This window comes from Dromaius novaehollandiae, chromosome 16 (assembly GCF_036370855.1).
Source record: "Dromaius novaehollandiae isolate bDroNov1 chromosome 16, bDroNov1.hap1, whole genome shotgun sequence".
NCBI classification, from domain to species: domain Eukaryota; kingdom Metazoa; phylum Chordata; class Aves; order Casuariiformes; family Dromaiidae; genus Dromaius; species Dromaius novaehollandiae.
In genome coordinates, this window is record NC_088113.1 from 9,792,608 (window position 1) to 9,809,379 (window position 16,772).

Consider the following 16,772-nt stretch of genomic DNA (forward strand, 5'->3'; position numbering starts at 1 on the left):
AAGTTCTTATCCTTCTTGCAGCCAAGCTCCTAGAATTACTGTGCTAGGGGATAAACCGGGAAATTCTCTTACACACAGAAGAGGCTCATAACAGGGACACAAGTGTCTAAATTTTACTTATGGACGTAATTTATTTGGGGGCAGAAATGATCACTTGTGTTATCTGTTTTACATATTGCACAGCAGAGCCCTGATCAGCTGTCTAGATCAGGGCTGCGTGATTATCCAGTTCAGCTGAAAGAGAAAAGTACCAGTTTCTCTTTTGTCCCCAAATCTTCAGTTTACAGCATCCCCAGGATGCGGGAAACAAACTCCATCGCTGTGCCACCTGAAGGGGTTTGCCTCATTAGCTCCAGCTCCCACTGTGTGCTGGGATATTCCGGGATGGGGAATTATGTCACCGTCTCCCAGGTTCTGCGTTGCATTCTCGATAAAACACCTAAACAGTCAGAAAACCGAAGGCACAGAAGAGGATTCCTTTGTCTCGTGCTTACAGCAGTCACCTGAAGGATAGGGCACACGTTCCCCTGCTGGGGCGAGTGCTCATGCATGAGAAACTGGGCATCAGGACCAGAGTTTCCCGCTGATAATATCCTATTGCTTAGTGGCTGAAGCTCTGCTAAGAGGGAGCAGATGTGGATTCAACCCCCCTCGGGCGCAGGGGAACAATCACTGTCACTTTCTTTCGCTCCTTCTGTGAATCCAGCCATCTTCCTCTTGCCTTTCTCCAATTTTTTCCGGCTGCAATTATTGGCCCAGTTCACAAGCAGTTTGGAAGAGCAAGGGGACAACTAAAGCAACATTCGGGGACACAGGGTTTATCTGACAAAACATCTCCCTTAGACCAAGACGTGCCCTCCGGGAAGCTCACAGGTGAGGCCGTGTCCCACAACAGGCAGCGGCCCTGGGGAGCCGGGCTGCTCCTGAGGGAAAGGAGGCAGCGGGAAGCACCGCCATTCACTCAGGTATAAAAAAGGCTGGGAGCCAGCAGTCACACTACTATCGTAGTACAAATTATTAATACTGCAAGCCCAGGGCTCTTCTCCCTTGACTTCCGCACGCAGCTTGCTTGAAGCTAAGTGACCCTATTTTCTGTACATGCAGCTTGCAAAATCCTCAGTTAGCAAAGACGAACCACACCGACAGTTTTCACACTATGCATAATATCTTTTTAAGGTGATTTGTCACTTAAACTGTCAGCTTGAAATCTAATCATTTTAAAGAACGAATAAAATATTATATATTACATTCACAGGCTGCAAGCACTGCCAAATTCCCCTGTCAATTTTTATGGGATTATAATCACACTCCTTTTTTAATGTTTTATTCTCTTCCTTCTGTGCCAAAGAGACAGGCAAGCAACATAGGAAACTGAGTATTTAAGAAAAGTATATGGCAATCCAAAGCAAAACTGAAAATAGAGCACAACTCCACTCTCCCTCCCCTCTTCAGGGAGGTCTTTCAGGAAGAGCAGAGCTAGGTGCTGGTTGTAAAGCAGCAGCCAAAACATTTTCAGACATCACTGTAATTTTAAAGCAGGTTTTACTTTTTTCTTTTTTCTTTTTTTTTTTTTTTTAAGGAAAAGCACTTTTAATTGAGGCAAACATGGGAGGACAAGTTTTAAGTTTCTGCCGTTCAGAAATACACAGCTCTTGAACGGATCAGAAACAGCTCAACTCCACAACTAAAACACAGGAAAGGTCAGTTCAAACCCGAGCACGTACGAGAGCTAAGGGCCCCAGAGCCCCCCTTCCCTGAGTTTACACATCCTTTGCTGTTACAACAACACATTTGCTGCTCCGAAAGCCTATCGCCTTGCCTTTCTTTAAACTCTGCTTCTACTTGAAGTGCAACAGATGAATTGACCCATCTTTGGTCCTGAAAGTTCAGAGTCAGCCACTTTCCTCATCATGCTACAGACCAGCGCTGTCTTTGCGGCTCCACTACCAGTCCAGCAAATTATTAGTTGTGTCCTGATCCCATCTCCTGCAGGGACATGGCTGGCCAGCTTATGCCTGGAGGACATTAGGCAGAGTTACACAAAACAAATATTTTGGCATTTGTTAGTCACAATTTAGATGTCTTCTTCCCCCCCAAATGCCTGCAGCACAACAGTGCTTGCTGGTACAAAGAGGACAAACAAAATTGTCTAGAAATGGAAGCAAACTCTTATTTGCCCAAATTAATGGGCAAATTTTACAACACTAACACAAGAAATATGTTGGGTTTAGTTTTTTCCCCCTGCAAGGCACTTCTTTGCTGTGTTTCTTTACGAAAGCATTCCTCTGAAAGCACTTCTGCTGCGAAGCTCCCCTTTCCAACAGCTACTGTTACGAATCCGTGATAAAAGACTCATTCAGCAGGGTTTGGCACATGAATAGCACCAAACCGGCATAGCCAAGCCTTGCAATTTTATCACAAGCTTCATAACACTGGGAGAAATAAAAGATGCTCTTGCTGGGAGCATCAGCCAGGAAAAGCTTCAGCTCCTGGGGTCACGAGAATCTCAGATTTCATCTGGGGGAAAAAAGATAAGCGTCTAGACACCCTGATTCTGGAGAAAAACTCTCAAGCGAGAGTGCAACGCGATCCAGATCTTCAAGGACTGAAGGACAAGCAGAAAGAACTTTCAATGTATTATTATGTGATTTTACCCAGCTTCACAATTTTGCAGAGTCTCACTGGTGATTTCTGATTCCTTGGAGGTGGGTGCTGGGGATGCAGGGGAACGATGCTATGAATCTCAGCCACAGACCTGTCACCAGAACGTCGTCCCCATGCGCTTGGTAAACCCTTGCGGGGGGCAGCTGCCCCAGCGCTGCAGCCCTTTTCGGCCAGTGCTTAACCAGGAGCACGCGGCAGTCGCTGAGGATCCACCCGGCTGAAAGCGAGGACTGCAGGGCTCAGCTTAACAGAGAGGAGTTCTGCTTGCCCAGGCACGGCTGCATGTCCCTGGGCTGTTGAGCTGATCTAGCTGTTTAATCCTGCTAAAAAAAAGGGGAGGTTTTGCTCTCCCCTCCCTCACCCCCCACTTTTCCCTTTCCTTGCCTCTGCAGTCACTCTCTATGCTTTCGCTAGCTTCAGTACATGCCAGACCCTTCCCAGAGCCAGCTCAACTGCTAACCAGCAGAAAGCTGTCTGCTTTTATCCCTAAACGTTAGATCAGATCAGCTGTCTCTCAAAACTCTAACTTAAACTCGAAGCAGAGCTGGGGAAATATAAATGGAAATAAAAATCCCATTCCCAGCAGACCCATGAAGTAGGTCTGTTAAAGTCTGGGGGATGCTTAGATGCGGAAGGAAAGGGGTAGGCCTCGGCAGCATGGATAAAAAGCTATTGCTACAGACGGGAGACCGAGCTCACAGCATGAATCTCGAAGGAGAAGCTGCCAGCGAGAGCTTCCAGCAGCCATGGGATATGCAGTACCTTGATTAACAATGTGATCCGCACTGTTGCCAAGGATTTGGTTAAGCCAGACGAGCCAGAGCACTGGCATATGCCTTCTCCACTTTATACCATGCGCATAATATCTATATGGTATCTTCACATGTACATACACACAGCCCCAACTCCAGGCACAGCTCTTACTCTGTTCTTATGTTCTTTTCCTCCCGTGCCAGAAAGAAACCGCACGATCAACCCAAACTGGGCATCCAGAACACGAGGGAGAAGAAGTATTTCAGCAATGAATAGATTTTAACTGAGCTCTTCCAAGGGCAGCATTAAAATGAAGGGGGGGGAGAAATAAATAAACGTAGGAGGGAAGAATCAGCTTGTCAGTACCAGCACTGCCAACTCCTAAAATCACAAGTCTAGCCCCAAATACCATGGGACTGGATCCAGGTCAGGAGATACTTAAAAGAAAAAAAAAAAAAAGAAAAAAGAAAACAACAACAGGCTTATGTGAGATGGAGTGAGGAGGGCATCTCAGTACTCCCCTCTCCGCCTGAGGATTCATATTTTCCAGCTTTTCTCCATAACCACGAAACTCGGAAGGTCTTTTTCTTTAAAAACTGAGATTTTCACTTAAGTCCCTGGTTCTGAGTGCTGGGCTCTAAAGCAAAGTATCAAATACCACGAGAGGGTGACAAGCTGCAAGAGCTGGCAACCAGCAGAATCATTTTCCAACCAGCTCAATTAGGGTCTGCTCCAAAGCAGCTGGTCACAGCCTGACCAGCGCCAACAGAGTCTCAAATTCTTTTCCTAAATGTAGAGTTTAACCCCTAAACTGTATTATGCAACAACAAGAACACCACTATAAATATGCTGCTATGCACCACGTTAATCAGGTCCAGTTCTAAATCTGGCTCACCCAACAGTCACAAAAAGTATAAATATTCTCTCTGGGTTTTGGTGCAGTATTCCCAAGTTGATCTGGAGAACCTAAAGAGTCAGTAAGCTATAATTAGAGGTTTGTTATAAAAGGTGTTTGTGATGCCTGTCAACATAGCTCCAGAACTGAAGGAGACTTTGTATATAAGGTACTCTTAGCCCACGTAGCAACAGCAGCCCATTTTTTGGCTTTTATAAAGAGGCCAACTTGTTTACTCACCTCGAGAGACCTTCCTTGTTCTCTGTTTTGTGAGAGTATTTTCAGCTTCTAAATTGATTAATGTCATTTTAAAAAGGAAAAATTAAAAGCCATCAGTGAGTTGGTTTAAAAGATAAATTTTTATCCGTAGCTCATAATGTGATTACCATTTAAATCTTTATTTTTTTTGTTAAAAAAAAAAAAAAAAAGAATCGGGTGCAGGACGTGCACATTCACTCATTCATTGTTGTATGGTTGTTGACATTAGCTTTTATTTTTAGAAAAACACGAAGTGTTGAGGGGAAATGAAACAATGCGATACTGCTTTGAGACGGTCTCTAACATTAGGAAAATATGCAAAGAAAATACCATAGTTATCCATTCGCATACCTTCCCACAGAACGCTGGGCTTGGATTTATAAAATAATAAATACTTTTCAAAGCAGTTGGGCAGGCCTGACTTTTTTTTTTTTTTTTTTTTTTTTTTTTAAACCAACATCTGACAAGGCGTACGTCACCGCATCCTGAGCCTTCAGGAGGCAGGACTTGCGAGCAGCGCGCTGGGCAGGCTCTCTGGAGCCCCGGTCTCTCTTCTGGCTTGCCCTGAACCTGCTGCGCGACCCTAGGCAGTTCCCGCATCGCCATCCCATGCCTCAGCTTCACTGTGTAGGAAACGGGGAATAAATCAGACTCGCTGGCTTTCTGGTGCAGCGAGCACTTCACGTTACAGGGGTCTCCATTTGCCCCCATCCCAAAAACACCTTTAAGAAAAAGCTTTGCTTACACAGGTTGCTCCATCAAATTCACGGGGATTTCTTGCCTTTGTGGAGTACACTCATATTTAATGTTTGTAGGGCCTGGGTTTCAACAGGCAAGTATTACCTCCAACATTTCTAAACAAAATAGTTGTAGGCCTATAAGCATTGAAATATATCACAACTTAGCGTATGTTGCTAAAACTCATTTTAAAATGGAATGAAAAAGCACCTCTAAAGCAGTGCTCTAGTTGAACACCTGGTATCAGCATCACTTGGGCTTTGTAAATCTTTTCTGTACGTGCAAAACAAGCCATGAGGGTCAGATTGCTACTGTCAGAAGTTGACTGGGACTGTTCTAGGAGAGGAAAAGCATGAATCATCAGATAAAATAATATCTGGCAACACTGAATATGAACCCAAGTACACTAGCTATCAGGTGGAAGAATCTCTTCAGAACTGACTTTTATAGTGGACAAGACACCATTCAGGTACTAAAGGAGAGAGATGATTTGTCCAACCACTCTACTTTAGGGCAGGGCTTGGAAAAAGCACCTGAGGAAGCCAGGACCAAAACAGAACCTGACAGTGTGTCCAGCTCTTGGGTGCTCTGAAAACACCCCTTCCTAAACGGCTTAGTTGCACTGATTCCTTCAAAAACCAACAGTAAAATATTTGGAAGCTAGATGGATGCGTGGTAAACATAGAAATTAACTATTAATGGACGCCAGTGAACTTCATTATTTTTGCATACTGCAGCAAAGCACCACTGAAGTGTAATGTTTTCTTCACCCAATATATTATTTACTGCCCCACACACTCACGCACAAGTATGAATAGAAAGTCTTTTTCATACAGCCTACCCAATTCAGTGTCCTCATGCAAAGTATTTGGTGTCAAAATACAACCCTATGGAAGCAATTGGGATGGCAAACAGTGGGATGTGCTGCAGGCAGATCAGAAAGGCAAAAAACTTCTATTTACGTTCCCTTATTTCAACAAGTAAAAATGCTGGAGAACACCCTTCCCCCAAAAAGCAATCAATGCCGATGCTGAAAGGGTATTTTCACATCACTCAGCTTTCTCCCGAGGAAACAGGCATAAGCCCTTTATAACAGGTTCTCCAAAGCACTGCTTTGTCTCTAAGACTATTTGACTCACAATTTCTCCTATTTTCAAAAAAAAAAAAAAAAATTAGCTAGTTAGCTGCAAGATTAGCAATACCTTACATCTGTGATTCAGTTTGAATAACATTCCTCATCTCTTTTTTTGTAATCATGAGAAAAACAGTTATGCTGCACGTACTATTTTTCACTACAAAGAACACTACATTCACCTCTAGAAAATTTTAAGACTTCCTCCTCACCAATACCTTATTAACATAAGATGTGATTATTGAAAATTCAGAAAATAGCCTGTAATCACCAATCAGCTCAGCAGTTTGGGTTTTCTTCATCTCATAGTAACATGCTAATTATGGTACTGGTGTAATTATTTCCCATTCACATTTGGAATTTTCAACGCTGTAGGGAATTGATTAAATTAGAAGAAAAATACAAAAAAAGAGAAATCAATGGCATCTTAAATTCAACATAATATTTTTAAATTTTACTTGCGTCTTAGGCCTACAAGGAACTGACAAATCCAGCTCCAGCAGAAAACACGCACAAGGCAGCATTTCTGAGTGTTAAGAGGCAGAACAGCAATTCTCCCTCTGAAGTAAACATTTTGGGAAGGCGAAGCAAGCCCATCTTGTTTAGCCATTTTCTCTGTTGTTCACAGCATCCTCTGTTGCTCCATACTAATTTCACCCTTTTCCACTTGACCAGCGATTGTAATTAGAAAGGAGAACCTCCTCCTCTACGGAAATAAGCCTCCATTTCCAAAACAAGCAGTCCAGCGGCATTAAAATGTCATTGCTGAGCCAGGAACACGGGCTTCCCCCGAGCAGGAGGCACAGGCGGTGCGGGCAGGGAGGTCCCGTCCCGCACGGGCCCCTTAGCGGCTCTGCTGCCCGAGCCGGCAGGGCAGCGGCCACACCGACGTCGGCACTTGCCGGCCTTACCCCAGGACGGGGAGGGCAGCTAAGAGAGGGACCGAGCGACACGCATCCACGACACCCACCAGCAAGGACGGATTTCTCCCATCATCGAGTTTGTCAGCTAAGTGCTGGTTCCTGACGGAGGCCCTGTTTTGAAGGTACTGTGCAGAGGAAGGGACAGAGCACATAGACAGAAACATCCCCAGTTTTGAGGCATGAATCTCAATTTCTAACTACTACCTCATGTTACCTTGCCAAGCATGCACGTCAGTACGCTAGTATTGCTAATAACTGGGCTTTGAGCACACCAGGGACTTGGTTTTTGCCTTGCAGCAACTTGGTGGTTACCCCTCAAAGCAATGGCTGGTTCTCATCCCACCCTCTCAACTCCAACTGTCCTGACAGCATGTTGGAAACTGCAATTGAAAACAAGCAAACAACAAAACAAACAAGCAAACTACACCTATCCAAGATGCCAGAGAAGATCAAAGTAGCGATGTGAAAGCTTTAAAGCTTCCTTTAAACAACTCACTCTGCTCTCCCTGTAAAGCAGCAGTTTTCCTCCTGCTCCCCACAAGCCCCTGGGGATCCACAGGCTGATTTGAGGCATCCACAGCAGGTGACTAAGAAAAAGAAGTTTACTGCTCTACAACCTACGGATGTGAAATTCCTAAGGGAATCACCACCACCCTGGAAAACATGCGAGTGCCCCCAGATCAGAAGACTGAAAACTACATCTGAAGAACAGGCATGACCTAAGCAGAGGCATGGACTTCAAGCAAGGCCAGGTACAGTATTAGAGTCTTTCATGGTGACGCTTATTTTTCCACAGTCTTTTACAGCCACAGACGTCCCCCTCTTGTTGAACGCGCTTTCAAACACCGCAGCAAAGCTCAGGTTACCCTTCACCAGGAGGGTAGAAATGTTTCAAACGTGCAGGAGCTACATAAACCAACAGCCTTTCACCTGAGAAAGAACAAGTCCTACCTGACATCCCACTCTCAATAACCGGGTGCCTTTAGCATTTTTTGAGCAGGCAGGAGTTTTAGATCCGAAACGCGCAGCACGAGCGCAGCCAGCGTCAGCTTCCCTGGACCCCTCCTGGGGAGCGGCCGGCTTCGAGGGAGCCAGCTGCAGACGGGGAGCTCGGGGGAGCATCGCCTGATCTGCCGAAGCACGGTCCCCGAGCGGTGGCACGCGCAGCAGAGATGTGGGCATCTGCGCTGGCAAACCGCCAAGCTTGCAATGGCCGGGAGGGGTGGCAGAGCCAACTAAATTAAGACAGAGTAGGAACAGCCCCGTAGCTTGCACAAGATCGCGCCTGTGAGGCAATGAGCAGGATGTGGGGCCTGCTGTGATTCTAGTCATGCAGATCAGCAAGGAAATGATGCCAGCTAAAACAGGAGACAAAAACAGGCAGAGCAAAGGGAGTGTAGGAGGAGCTCAGGAACGGTTTAGATCCAGGTGGATACAGGCAGTGACTGCTCACAAGAGCGGCTGTTTATACGATTAACCGCCAGCGCAACGGTGCAAAGATGCCTCTCCCCAAACAGTTTCATTTTTAAGTTTGCTATAGGAATACCCCAAAATAGTAAGTGATAACTCAATTGGATTACCTGCAATCAGAAACCGAGGTGTGTGCAGGGTCAGGCCCGCAGTTCTCACTCCACAGGAGTGACCTCCTCCCCGGCAGATGCTATCCGACGGCTCTCTGGCAGTCTAGCGTGACAGTCTAGGCACAGAGGCAAAGCAAAACCCTCATCCTATTGCAACTGGGAAGAAACTTCAGCAAGGCAAAGCACCAGCACCAGACCTGAGATCCACAGAGGATATTAGGACCAACAACCTTACCTGTAAGAACAGAATCATGGATAAAACTGGATACAGGGGAACAGGGCCTCCATATTCTCCCTCCTCCAAAAGCAGCACTTCTGTAAGCACTAAGCACCAGGACCAAATCTCTAAATATTCCCACAGCTTTTCTTAAGAACCCTCTCACTCAAAAAGTAGCTGGACACACACTGGTCTTCGCTGGCAGGTTTGAGTGACGCAAAAGCAGATGAGATAATTCAGTCTTCCAGAAACTCATAAATGGAGAACAGGGAACATCAGCGGAGCTCTAGAACCAGCGCTGGCGTGTGGCAGTCACATGCGGGAGCGCAAACGCGGCCAAGCGCTGCACGTGCTGTGCACCCACCCGGGATCTGTTCCGCAGGTCGGGCGAGCAGGACAACAGCGTGCCGAGAGACAGCTATCTACCGAGACGAAAGCCAAAAGCAAAGGCCCCGCAAGTCTGCGACGGCTACTACATCACCCTCGGTTTCTTTCCTGCTTGTAAAGCAACATTCAAATGCCAAACACTTGGAGCACTGAGCGTAGCCCGTTATTTAAAACATCCGCTGCACTTCAAGGAACACAAGTGACGGGGGGAGAGGAGCGAACAGGTGGATCATGGTCTTGGTAAAATATTCACATTCCTTTTCCAGCTCTGAATCTAGACCATGAGTCTGCTTCCTCTCTGCCGATGCAACTGAGTTTTTTTTGCCCTGATTTTTTTTTTTAAATTAGCTCTGCCTCTGTTAAACAGAGACACAGCCATTTCCTTAACTATTTTCCTACATGGAACTGATTCTCAACAAAAAAGAAAAAAAACACTTCAGAAGAGGAGTCCACATAGATACATTTATAACCTGCTTAACAAAACACAGCACAACGCACAACAGACTAGCATAACATACCACACGTGTTTCCAGATATGTTTCTAATACTCACACCCACACCACTAGCCTACGACTAGTAACATACATAAGAGCCAATTAACCTTAATGCAAAGAGTAAACACACTCATCTTGCCCGGACTGTAAAAAAATCACATTCCAAAAAGCGTTCATGCCAGCATGAAGATGCATTCATGCCACAGCTGGCTTGTCGAGGTCTCCAAACCCAGAGAAAGACTCTCATGCTCAAGGTGCTGAATGAACTGAATATCATTTAAGCATCAAGGGCCAAAATGGCCCTTTTGCTACCAAGGCCACACAGCCAGCCCCCAAGTCAGCACTTGGAGTTACCTGGGAAAGTCTCTAGGTATTGAAGTCTGTTCTCTGCACAGATGCAAACAGCTAGCAATATGACTGGATCTTTAAGGCAGAGATCCAAAACCTTAGGTCATTAAATATACAACACATCAAGCAGCATCCAAGACAACTGCGTATTCAATCACCTATTGCACAAAATACACTCCAAATGCTTCAGGACGCTACTGCAAAGACCCCTGCTACTGCTACGATGAGATCTGGAGATGAGGATCTATCAGATCAAGTATCCAAGACTCCAACCTGAACTTTGGTCTGCTTAAACTCTTTATTTATACCATTTTAAGAGCAGACAAGGAGTTTAAATCCCTCTTTGAAAAGGCACAGGTACTGACTGACTCCGGGTTATTTGGGAAGCCAGAAGAATGGACTCCATCGGACAGCAGGGCACACACTTTCAGCAGTAACAACACTGCCCACGTGTGAGAACACCTAACCATTGGACTTTATATTTCAGAAGTCCAGTAGAAACACCGCAGCTAGGATCTGCCACCTGGGAAGCCCAACCAACAGCAAGACCCAAAAAATGTACACAAGTTGATTTTATTAATATTTGCTGGGTTCTGAGAGTTTTGTTTTTAAACTTATTTATGCAGTTCCTCTGTCACATAGGAATAAAACTGATTTCCCTCCCAGGTTCAGCGATCCATGGCCAATGCTTATGCTAATCCATTGCCTCCTCACTAATAAGACCTAATCCTAAGAGGTACTCACTCTGGCAAACTTGGATCCTTGGAAAGAAAATGGAGTTTTAGGCTCATCCATCAGTCTAGCTGGCAAATGAAGGAATCATGTTCACTTACACGCACATAGTTTAGAGGCAGGCTGCCAATCCAGAAGAAAAACCTTGTTCCTAATTGAGATATGGTTTCCTCTTGGCAATCCACTGGCACAAGATCACTTTGTTATTTAGGGCAGTCGGCTACCTCAAAGCAGCGGCACTTTTTTTTAAGTTCTACTTTTGCTGATGGCTGATGCTGCCATTCGCCTGTCTAATACTCCAAGGAAGACACTACCCCACAGATGACTTGGGGTGGGGGGAGGCAAACTCCTTCTCTGGAGGACAAAAAATTCCCCAACACCGCATAGACTTCTGATAAAAAAAAAGGATTCAAAAAAAAGGTCGAAGTTTCTGATTTACAATGCTACAATTGCAGAGCACACATCCACAGGAGATGCACAGAATTCCAGTTGAAAAGACAGACCTACAGTTCGACAGATTACATACAATTACTACTGTATGTATCTATATACAATAGGAAACAACACCGAATATGCTTAAAAAGAAACACGGTGGGAGGAGGAGGAATAGAACGGTTACCCACTGAAGTATTGTACAATATTGGCATGACACCTTAGGGAAATAAATATTTGCTTGATATATTTCCGAGAGAGAAGTTTTTAGAAGTTTCATGAAAACTGTTTTTATTTATCAAAGTATCATAGCGGAGAACGTGTGAGCCTGGCTGAAGGTGGCCCTCAAGCAAAGCCAGAGGTCCACGAACAACCAGCACTGCATCTTTCTCTTTCTCACAGGAGCAAACTGACCCTTTGGTACCCGTAGGAGGAAAGGCAGCCTGAAAATAATCTCAAGACACCTATTCAGGAGAGGAAGGGCTAAAATATACTGGCACAAGCAACAGGTCAGAGCCTCCTTGACTAGCAAGAAGCCCATTTTAACTACATCATCTGCCACTTGCCTCAGTGAATATTTAAGCACTCATTACTTAAACTTACCCCACCCAGATGCTGCTCTTTATTAAGGACAATCTAGAGGCCAAATTCCGAGACTCCTTCTCTACCTTATTTCTGACATGGCCCTCTCAAGAATCCCTGTATTAAAACACACACACAAACAAAAACAAATAAGAAAAACAAACAAACAGCCTTCCTCCTCAAACAGCTGGAACAGGCACCCCTCACAACTTCTCCAATAAACTCATCTGCTCAGAGAAAAGAATTAATGGATGCCCCATCCCCAGGCTGATTTTTCTGGGCATTACTAGATACAAGCGTTTGGGTGGAGCAATAACGGAAACTTTTGCAAGCTTAACAACACGCTATTTTTTTCCAAACAAGCGCTAAAACACATGGAGGGGGGTATGGCTGGAGCATTAAGGATTGTGCTATCATTCAGTACGTGGAGCATTGTAAGAGGGATCACTACAGTAAAACGCACATTTTAGGAGGCTGATTTTCCAAGTGGTTTCTATTTCTGAAAAAATATGCAGTAGGAGGAGGGAAAGAACACACAGATTAAAAGGGAATTCAGTTAAATGTACTCCTATCACATAAGTAGAGAAAGGAGAGGGCATTGACATACAGTGTCGCTCTGAAAAGAGAAAAATCATGGGATTTTTGAAATGTAAGAGTGTATATGTCCTCCATGCAAGGATGAGCCATAGCTGCAATTACTGCAACTACATCTGGTGACAAACCAACCGCTTTGGCTCGACTCTTCTGCCATGTGTCATCACTAGCTCCTCTAAATCCAACGGAGTCCTCATCCAACCAAGGCCTCTCAAGTGATTTTATTTCATGTTTAAAATGCAAATGAAGTGAGTGTGCATTGTTATTTAGAACATTTGTCCAGAAAAAAAAGAAAGAAAAAACAAACAAACAAGGGGAGAAGTACAAGACTTTTTTTTTTTTTCAATTAGAAACATCACCCTTCTCCTACCCAACAAAGCAAAAAAAGTCCTCACAGCTGGAAGAGGAAGAGAGATGCTGCAGATCTTCACCACAAAGACTGTCAGTCTGGCAGCAAGCACCAGAAAGCAGGGTCTTCTCCAAATATGCCTCCCCAGAAGGACCTAGATTCATTCCACCTAGAACAGGTGCCTAAGTTATAAGCCAAATCATCCTAAGCTTCCTATTTAGTTCATGCAGAGAGAGAAGCATGTCCGGGAGTGATTCAGAGGCTGCATGGGGTGAACCATTCTTTGGAATACCAGATCTGTCCACCAGCAAGGCGGGAGGAATCTCGGCCTGGCTCTCGGCTCCTGTTCTCCCAAGCAACACCCTGTGTTTCAGGGCCATGCCAGCTCCCTGCAAGCACAAGGGTGACAATAACTTACATTGTTAGTGTGCAAACTGAGATTTTACTCCCACCACCTCTCCACAGGATGAATGCCCCTCGTGCCTTTTTACATGCAAATCAGGTAGAAAAGATATATATATAAAAAAAAAAACAACATGGGATGGGAAACAAGAGGCACGCTGTAGCAAAACAGGCAGAAACAAAACAGTGTACACGAGTCTGCTTGCACAGTTACGCAAGCTGAAAAGGCTGCACAGGATGGTGGCCATGGGGCGGGGGGGGGATGTCTGTTCCCATCTTCTGCCTTTTGTTTGCATAGATTTCCACAGACTCTAAATTATTTGTTTCCATTCCCAACAGTCTTTCAAGCGAGCTAGAGCCCTGCCTGCATTTGACAGGAAACAAGCAGCCCAGTCCCCAGAGGGGATGAACATCCACAACTCTCACTGAACGTAAACAGGTCTTCCAGGGCTCACCACCTCTGAGGACGTGGCCTCACGTTCGGAAATAACAAACAACACACCTAAACCACCACCTCGCTCAGAGCAGCGGAGTCCACCTTATTCTTTTACTGGTGACACAGGAAAAGGCTCCCGGAGGACTGAAACCACAGCTTTGCCAAACAGCCTGACGTGAAGAACGATGCAGGCCTCCAGACCTCTTTCACGGCAGTCTGAGCAAACAGGCAAAGGCCTCGATAAGAGATGGATGCCAGCCCACATCTTAGAGTTACATGTTCACCAGCAACTGCAAACCCAAGTTTTCAATATTTTAGTAGCTATGAGACTAGCAGAGGGAGCTGCTTTTACATAGTAACACCATAGTAACCGAGGCAGAAGATAATGAATCTAGCGTAGCTTATATACACACAGGCACCACATTTTTGGAGGGGAAGAGAGAGGTCTAACTAGGGAAAGAAAAATCTTTCCCCTATGCAGAAAGCCAGATGAGGGAGGGTACTATCTGTATAAAGGAGAACGTGTGGCACAGTGCTGTTTAAAGTCCTCCCTCACCCCCCCCCCCCCCGACGGCTCTTACCACCAGCCTGTCCCACCTGCTTTGGTTTCCCCACTACAGGCTGTCAGAAATGCCGATACCAGTCTTTGCAGATTACTGAGGAAAGACAGAAGCCCAGAGCGGGCTGGTTTCACTTGCTTTCACAACAGGAGTTTTACTGATAGAGATGTGTTACCGGGAGTGACTTTGGGGCTGCAAACTGCTGTGGCTTCCTAACTGCAGCAAGGACTGTGGAGGCTGAACCCTGTCAGAAAAACCTATGCTAAACCCCAATCCATCTCTAATGTAATTAACATAAACTAGAGATTAGGCTGTACACAGCCTCAGAGTAAATATCTGAAACAAAATGCAATCCAAGAATCTCTCCTCTCCCACCCCAAAGGTGGGTCAGGGCTCTAAAACTGTGCGGGCATTAATGCATTGCAAGTTACTGCGAGGAATTAAAAGGGAACAACAACAGACTGAAACAGGCTGCTATCTCTTCTGAGCTATGGATCCAAAGTTATACAATATATCAAGGTCACAGACCCAACCTAGTTAATATAAGTTATCATTAAATTGCAGTTTTCCTCTATAGTAAATAAAATGCTATCTTTAATTTGTTTGCTTCTGATCTTCGGGTTTTTTTCCTCCTCCCCCTCTTCATCTCTTAAAGAGAAATTAGCTTAAATAAGCTGTTCCAGATAATGAAGTAAACTTCTGGCTTTATATCCATGGAGAATCGCCTCTTAAAATTTCTTTGGACACAGCGATCCTCGGTTTGGGATTGCAGAAATAGTAGGTGGCCAGAATGAACGCCACCAAACCAAACCCTGCCCTACCGGAACGACCACGCCGCGCTGGACGCAGGAGGAGAAAGCTCACAGCGAGGCAGAAGTCTTCTCCATCTGGGAGCAGAAACCGGAAAACATATCCGAAGAGGGGCTCGCATAGGGTTTTTCCAGGTACATCAGTCAGTCTAAGGAGACATATTACCTCTCCCCGAGAAGCTTCCCCCCAGTCGTGGGAAAAGGAGAGAGTCCTTCATAAAAAAAACACTTGTTGCTTGAGTTTTCAAAGCACAGATGAGAAACTAGCCCCTCCTGTGCTCAAAGCCGGAGAATGGAGTTTAAAACACGGCAGCGCGAGCCTGCGTAGTCACTCCTCAGAAACGCCAGCCACCCGGGCGAAGGCGATGCCAGACGAGAGCGTCCCCGCCTTCCGCCCGGGACCCGCGCCCCTCGCACCGCACCGCACCGCTTCCCCTCCCCGAGCGGCCGCGCGGCACAGGGAGGCCGCGGACCGCCGGCACCTGGCGACGAGCCTGGCCACCGTACAGCGGCGGCTACGGCAGGAGCCCTGATCACGAGCTGGCCGCCGTGCTTGGCCGAGGCGGGACTTTAACCTGACGGCGCCGGGTGTTGGACCGAACCACCCTCCGCGGCCCAGGGAGGAGAGCAGTCCTGTCGCTGAAGCACCGAACCGGAAATCGGGACAGAGCAGCCCGGGGTTTAGTCTCGGGTCTGCCACAGGTCTCCTGCGTGACCTCGGGCAAGTCACTCAGTGCTGTCTTTGTTTTCCTACCCGTAAAAAGAGGGAGATAAAATCTGCTCGTATCCAGGTCTGTCCCAAGGGCAGGTATATCAAAGCTGGTGTAAGGCTGTTCCTTAGATGCCGAGAGCCACGAGAAAGCCCACTCGTAACTAACCCGTCTGCCCCCAAACCTGAGCGAACGGGGCCAGAAGGGACCCAAAAACGGCTACGGAAAGATTTCGGCCACCGACGGAAACGCGAAGTTCAGAACGGCTCCGCTCGGCTGAGCGCTCGTACGGAGCTCAAGTGCGAGGACCGGGCTGGAAGCCCGAGCGCCAGCGCACGGTCTGACCAAGGCGAACAGCGGCTGGCACAGCCCATCTTCCGGCCTGGCGCAGGACCGAAGCGGCGGGGCAGGGTCGGGGACACCCGGGGATGCCTCCCGCACCCCGGGGAAACGCAGGCTCCCGGTGCCGTCCCCGTCCCCGTCCCCGTCGCCCCGGGGGCTGCCGCAGCCCGGCCGCCCCGCCTGCACCGCGCACCCGACGGCGCCGGCCGGGAGGAGACCCCGACCCCCCCCCCCCCCGGCAGGCAGCCGCTGCCCCGTGCCCGGCTCGGCCGCCGGCAGCGCCCCGGTCCTCCCGCCCCGGCCGCCGGGCAGCTCCCGGGCCGGGCAGGAGGCGGAGGGAACGCGGCCGGGGCGCGGGGGCAGCCGAGGGGCCCTGCGGGGCCCGGAGACCCCCCAGCGGCGGCGGGGCCCGGGATGGCGGCGCCGGCAGAGGAT

General features: G+C 47.1%; 1 protein-coding gene across 5 annotated transcripts in view; it reads right to left on the reverse strand.

The window, feature by feature from the left end:
• ZHX3 (zinc fingers and homeoboxes 3) overlaps nucleotides 1-16,772 on the reverse strand; it is a 58,555-nt gene that overhangs the window by 41,292 nt on the left and 491 nt on the right. The window contains exon 1 of one of the 5 annotated variants that reach the window (XM_026092942.2): nucleotides 15,298-16,326. The exons of the other annotated variants lie outside the window; for them this stretch is intronic. The gene's annotated coding sequence lies outside the window, so the exon portion shown is untranslated. Of the gene's footprint in view, nucleotides 1-15,297; nucleotides 16,327-16,772 lie in introns of those variants that run through there. 5 annotated transcript variants of the gene reach the window in all.